Below are 7938 nucleotides of genomic sequence, written 5' to 3'. Positions count from 1 at the left end.
ATTTAATTATTTTTAATTTGAATTACAACGTCTATTAATATATAGTTTATAATAATTATATTATATCGCTACGAATTAATATTCGTTATCGAAACAAAAATATATTCGAGAAACAATATCGCAATGAATTAAAATTCATTCGAATTTAAAAAAAATTATACACAAGAAACAATGTCGCAATGAATTAAAATTCGTTCGAAATAAAATTAAATTAAAAAAAAACAATATCAAAATTAATTTAAAATTATTGTCCTCGTCCCATTTTATCAACAAAAATAAAAATATCGTTCTATATTTACAATTTTCCTTTTTATTATTAAAATTACCTCTATTAAAAAGTTACATAAAAAATTTTAATAAAGGAAAGAAAAACTCTTTGAGCCACTGTAAATGCGTCTGAGGGGAAGAAATTGAAAAAAATGAATTTTAAAAAACGAATTCAATATCTTTTCTCACGCTCGTTGTGTAATGCAAATTTTTTAAGTTTCCATTCTAAAATATTTGATCTTCAAAACCCGCAATTATTATCGAATTTAAAAAAACAAAAAAATAAATAAATAATAATAATAGCCTCACTGTGAAAAATCGAGGCCAAGTCCAATTTTCAAAACAAAAAAAAAAAAAAAATACCGAAAGAAAAATAAACTAAATCTGTCTTAAGAAAAAATGTTTTCATTGTATTTTTATACTTCGCATCGTTTTTTAATGTTTAATTTTTTTTAAATTAGCATTCTCCATTGTTTCGTTCGGCTCGAGGCTTGATGAGTCTTGGTAACTTGTTAAAAAATTCAGATAAAGTCAAGTTGGAAGCTAAAGAGGATATCTGTCTCTCGAGATATTAAAGAAAAAAAAATAAAAAAACAAAAAAAAATAAAGACAAAAAAAATAAAAGCAAGAAATATAAAAAAAAGAAAAGTTAAAAAAAAATTAATAAAAACAAGAAAATAAACAAAAAAAAATAAAAAAATAATAAAAACAAATACAAAAAAAAAATATAAAAAAAACAAAAGTAAAAAGTACGAAAACAAAAAAACCAAAATATATAAAAAGACTTTTTTAAAAAACATTATTTTTCAGATCGTCTAGTGTTTGTTTTGCCTTTTTTTAATTATCCTTTAAATTTCCTGGAGTGAAGAATATTAACTTATCACTTTTTTTTTCTCCACCCTGAGAAGAAGGGTGAAAAACAAAAATTGAATGAATAGATATAAAAATGTTAGAATTCTTTATTCTCCTTTTTTTCTGACTCTTGAAGTCACTGAGGTTCGTTTTACTACTTCCGACCCCATTTATTATATTTACATGCTGCACTTATTTCACTCCCTTCCATTTCTTTTTCCGTTTCTCTCTCTTTTTTTTTAATTTCTCTTTGTCTCTACTTGCTTTTCTTTGTTGCCGCATTCATTTTATCAAGAGTACCTCGAGCATTAGGAAAAATGCTCTTCTGACTTTAAAGAGAAGATTAACAGGGTCTTGAACTTCTTTTTTTTTCTTGTTGTTCCTCCTTTTCTTTTTCTCTCTACACGCTTCAATTTTTCTTGAAAAAAAAAATAATTATTAAAATTAAACCTTCATATTTCTCTTGTTACTTTTTAATTACATTTCAAAATTTACAACATTTTTATAATTAGAAAAAATTACAAGTTATATAATTTTTTTTAAATCTATTTTTCAGACAAAAGAGAAAATATTTTCAGCGAGAAAATTCTTAATTAGAATTTAATAACTAACTATAGAAATTTTACAGACCGTTGTTAGTTACAAAAACTTTCTTTTTGAAGTTAAATGAAAATTTATTATTTTTTAACAAATATAATTTTTTGAAATATAATTCTTAAAAAAAACATTTCAAATAAAAAAAAAAATTTAAAAGTAATCCAATTAAATTCTTTCAAATATGAAATTTGACAAAAACTTTTAATTGTTTCAATTTTTTAAAATAATTTTCGGCAGTTTAATTATCTTCCAAAAAATTAGAATTACAATTTTTCAAAAACCCAATTTTTTTATAATTTCTAAATTCAAAAATTCTCAATAATATAATTTCAATTTAAAACCACTTGAAATATAAATATTTCTAAAAATTACCACTGAAATATTTCCAACATTAAATTATTTTTAAAAAATTTAATAAAAAATTCTTTAAAAGAATTTAATTATTTACATAAAATTTGATAAAATTCTTCAGAAAAATTTAATTATTTTCCATATTTTCAGTTAAAATTCTTCAAAAAATACAATAATATTTAAAAATAATTTTTTAAAGTGAGAAAATAAAATTCTTTGAAATGTAAAATTTATTTTAATAAACTTTGAGAAAATTTCCTATTTTCTCAAAATTTTTCAAATTATTTTCAATATAATTTCAATCAAATTTCAGTTTTTGTAAACATTTTTAGAAAATTCATAAAAAAATTTGAATTAATTTCAAAGATTTTAATAAAAATTTTCGCAGAAATTAAATTATTATTTTAATTTAATTTAATTACTCGTTAGAATTCAATTATTTGCAAAAAAATCCAATTATTTACAAAAATTTGAATAAAATTTTACTTCAATTTTTCTTCAAAAAAAAAAAAATTATTATTAAAATTAAACCTTCATATTTCTCTTGTCACTTTCTAATTACATCTCAAAATTTACAACATTTTTAATTAAAAAAAATTACAAATTATATAATTTTTATTAAATCTACTTTTCAAGCAAAATAGAAAAGAAAAATATTTTTAGCGAGAAAATTCTAAATTTTTAATAACTAGCATCACTATAGTTTGTTGTTATTTATTTTTATTGAAATTTCGAATAATTTCGATATAAAAACTTTTAAAATTTAATTATTTCCAAAAATTACAACTGAAATTTTTCCAAAATTAAATTATTTTTGTAAAATTTAATTATTTTCAAAATTTTTACTTACAATTCTTTAAATCATAAATATTAAAATTATTTGAAGAAATTCAATTATTTTCAATACAATTTCAAAAAAAAAATATCATTTTTGTAAACATTTTTTAAAAAATTCATCGACAAAATTGAATTATTTTCAAAGATTTTAATAAAAATTTTTGCAGAAATTAAATTATAATTTTAATTTAATTTAATTTAATTACTCGAAAGAATTCAATTATTCACAAAAATTTGAATAAATTTACGAAAGAATTTAATTATTTTCAAAAAATTTAATAAAATTCTTTGAAAGAATTCAATTATTTACATAAAATTTGATTAAATTGTTCACAAAAATTTAATTATTTTCCATATTTTCAGTTAAAATTCTTCAAAAAATACAATAATGTTTAAAAATAATTTTTTAAAGTGAGAAAATAAAATTCTTCGAAATGTAAAATTTATTTTAATAAACTTTGAGAAAATATCTTATTTTTTCAAATTTTTAAAATTATTTTCGAGAATTCAATTATTTTTAATACAAATTTCAATAAAATTTCAGTTTTGTTAACATTTTTACAAAATTCATGAAAAAATTCAATTATTTTCAAAAATTTTATTAAAAATTTTCGCAGAAATTAAATTGAAAAATTCTTTGCAGGAATTCAATTATTTTCCATATAATTTAAATTTTATTAAATTTCTCGAAAGAATTCAATTATTTTTATAAATAATAAAATTCTTTTCAAAAATTCAATTATTTGTTTAAAAAATAAAATTTTTCGAAGGAATTCAATTATTTAAAAAAAATTGAATAAAATTCTTTGAAATAATTCAATTATTTACATAAAAGTTCATAAAATTTTCCACAAGAATTTAATTTTTTTTTCAATCCAGATTAAAAATTTAAATTATGAAATTTAAAATTTATTTTCTTGAATTTTGTCAAAATTTCCAGTTGTTTCAATCTTTCAAAAATTATTTTCGGAAATTTAAATATTTTCAAAAAAATTTAATTATAATTTTCCAAAAACCTCATTTCTCAGAATTTCTCAATAAAATTTTTCAAATCTCATTCATTTTTGTTAAATATTTGAATACTTATTTGAATACAATTTAACAAAATCATTTTCTAAATCAGTTCTTATCATATTTCAATGACAAGAATTCAATTATTTAAATACAAAAATAGATAATGCAATTTTTAATAATGAATATTGCAACGTAACTTTACTTATGGATTTTTTTTAATTTGAGAAAGAAAATTCTTAAAAATTATTTTTCCTGTGAAAATCCTGTTATTGGAAAAATTCTAGGAAAATTAATTTCACTAAATCACTCTATTTTCAAATCAATTGTCAAACTTTAGACATAAAACACAATTTGAAATCAAAAAGAGCTCTAAATTCCCACGAGGACAGAATATCTCGATTATCATTACATAATTTTATTAAATTTCTCAGTAAAAAATTAAAAGAAAAAAATTTGATTGAAAAAAAAAATTCCTAAGTTACAGTGAATTTTAACTCAAATTGAAAAAAAAATTGTCACTTTATTTATTTTTCTTCTCTCTTTTTCCCCCCGAGGGAAAAGTGTGGAAATCGATTAAAGTTGTGTGCGGAGAGGCAAAAAAAAAAAAAAAAGAAAAAAAGAGAGAGAGAGAGAGAGAGAGGAAAAAAATTATAAAGACTATCGAGAGCATTTACGTGAGCAACGAGAAAGAAATGGGGCTGAAGAAGTTTAAAAGGGGTCAAACGGTGAGGTGCTAAGAGAGGCAGTAAAAGCAGAAGCAAGATTCTCCGTCTTATAAATGACCCCGGAGTGCTTTTCATTTCTGAAAGGAAAAATTATGTTGTCTCAGTAAAAATCCCATAGCACAAAAATTCTCAATTCCGTTAAGAGTTTCCACTTGGAAACACGTACGAAAAGAGGAAAGAAAAAAAAATTGTCCCACTAAAGAAATATTTTAGAAAAATTGAATTTAGAACAAAATTTTCTATTTCAAAATTCAATATTGAATTACAATTTCAGACTGAGAAAACATGTAATGCAATTTGAAAGAGGAAATTTTCGAATCTCAATTTCTAAATGAGAAAATTTAATTTATTAGTTATAAATTCATCGAACAACAAAATTTTTTATCTACTTCAAAAATTGAATTACACTTTTCACTGAGAAACGTCTTTTTGTGATACAATTTCAAAATGAAAACAAAAATATTCGTTCTTCAATTTTTAAATGAAAAAATTTAATTTAGTAGTGTTTTAATTCCATCGAACAACAAAAATTTTTGCTTCAAAAATTGAATGACCATTTCCACTGAAAAACGTGACTTTTTATATTTTATATTTTGAATAGTTTAGTAAAAATTTTAATATATTTTTTTATTTAGAACAAAATTTTCTACTACGAAACACGATTGCAATTTTTAACTGAAAATTATACGACTTTTTGTGTTACAATTTCAAAATGAGAATGAAAAATTTCTTTTTTTAATTTCTAAACGAAGGAAAAACTTAATTTTCAGTAGAATTTTAGTTCAGAATAAAATTTTATATTTTATAAATCGAATTACAATTTTCACTGAAATACGTAACTTTTTGCAGTTAAATTTCAGAATAAAAATCAAAATTTTCAATTCTCAATTTCTAAACAAAAGAAAAATTTTATTTCGAAAGTAGAATTTTAATTTTATTCAACAAAATTTTCTATTTGAAAAATTAAATTACAACTTTTACTGAAAAACATGACAAGTTTAAAACCAGAAACCAATAATTTATGTTATAGATAAAAAATTTTTATTTTTTAAACAAAATTTTAAAGTTATTGAAAATTGACAAAATTTCCGCTTTCAAAAATTGAATTACAATTTTCCCTGAAAATCAAAGACTTTTTGTAATACAAGACTTTTTGTAATACAATTTCAAAAGAAAACCAAAAATTTTATTTCTTAATTTTTTAAATGAAAAATCTAATTTTTATACTAGTAGAATTTTAAAGTCGTTGAACAAAAATTTTGATTTTAAAAATTTAATTACAATTTTTCCTAAAAATGACTTTTTGTAATACAATTTCAAAAGAAAACCAAAAATTTTGTTTCTAAATTTCTAAATGAAAAATTCAGATATTTAGTACAATTTTAATTTTTTAAAGGAACAAAATTTTCTATTTGAAAAATTAAATTACAACTTTCACTGGAAAAAGATTAAAATTTCAAACTAGAAACCAGAAATTTTGTTTGTAAATTACTAAATGAAAAATTAAATTTTTATAGTAGAATTTTAAAATCATGGAAACAAAATTTTTGGTTTCAAAAATTTAATTAAAATTTTCCTTGAAAATCATGTCTTTTTGTAATACAATTTAAAAAAAACCAAAAATTTTGTTACTAAGTTTCTAAATTCAGATTCTTTAGTACAATTTTAATTTCTTAGAAGAACAAAATTTTCTATTACAAGAATTGAATTATAATTTTAATTGAATTGATTTTTTGTAATACAATTTCAAAATGAAAACGAAAAATTTGGATTATTATAATATACTGAAAAAATTATTTTGTTACCAAATTTTTATAATTTAATTCAAAAAATTTTGTCTTAGGAAAATTCTGTTAATTATATGTTTTACTATTTAATATTTTTGTCTTTTAATTTAGTTACGAAAATAAAATTAAATCGATCGCTATTCGGAAGCAATGGTTGCCTAGACGATGTGATGTTAAAAATAAGAAAAAAAAGCCAATTTTTTCTCTTTCTCTCTCAAGAGATGCTATCCATCAAGAGTTTACTCTGCCTGTCATCACAATGACTGTTTTTCTCTATAAAGTAGTTTTTCTCATATGTCATTCTTTTTATATCTAAAAATACAATCTTACTGAATTAAATTTTCATACGATACCGAGAGAGCCGTGCATAAAATATTTAATTTTATTTTCGAAAGGTGCATTTTCTCTTCTTAAATAAATATTTCAATTTTTGTGAAATATTATAAATTTATATTTTATTATTTATATGATAATAAATAATAATTTATCATTAATAATGAATAATATAGAATTTATGTAAATAATAATTCACGTTTTTATTTTATTTTACTTTTCGAGGTGAAGGACTAAATAATTTCTCTTATTGATTTCTTGGAATAAAATTAAAATTTCCAAATATTGATAAAAGCAGAATAATTTTTCTTTTTATTTAAAATGAAAATGATATCAACTATATCATTTTATATAATTTGACTTTATAATTTAATAACGGTATTAAAAATAGAATACTGATTGACTTCTTTAAATGTTTAATACAGAAAAGAAAAAAGAACATTTCTTTTTCTTTATTCGCTGCATTTTTTTCTACTTTTATTTTATATACGTCGTAAATCTTAACAGCAAATTGTAAGGCGTATTTTTTAAATTCATTATCGTCTACATTATATTTCTTATAAAAAAATTGTCTTTTACTATAATTTAATATAATTATAATTTATTTATTTATATTTATAATTTGCAATTGCAATATATTTCTTCACACTCTTAAACTTTTGAGAAATATATTTTTTACGATTATTACTCGATAGAATTTTTAAATTTTATTTTAAAGACTTTAAAATTATAGAAATACTTTTTCAATTTGTTGAATTGATTTCGTTTCGTATATTTACAGTAATTTAACATCTGTTTAACTACTTTTATTGTCTTCACTACCTATAAACTAAAAAATTATCGGAAAAAATTGTCACTCGCGATTTGGAATACAAAATTCGTTAATGAATCTCAAAGAATTAAAATTTAAAAACAAAACTTTAAAGACTATTATTTCTTTCATTTTTTTTCTCTAAATATTTAAAAACAATGTAAATTTGTATATTTTCGTTCATATTTAAAAAAAGATTTTTAAATATTCTTTTTATTTCATTTCTAAATTATTTTTGCATAAAATTTGAAAAAATATTGATAATAAATAATTTTTCAATTGTTGAAATTTTAAAAATAAAAAGCTTCAAGATTCTTCAACGTTTTTTTTTGTGTCAAAGTGAAAACTAATTCAGCAATGATGG

This window comes from Leptopilina heterotoma, unplaced genomic scaffold (assembly GCF_015476425.1).
Source record: "Leptopilina heterotoma isolate Lh14 unplaced genomic scaffold, ASM1547642v1 Lhet_85, whole genome shotgun sequence".
Classification (NCBI taxonomy): domain Eukaryota; kingdom Metazoa; phylum Arthropoda; class Insecta; order Hymenoptera; family Figitidae; genus Leptopilina; species Leptopilina heterotoma.
This window is presented reverse-complemented; position numbering follows the sequence as displayed.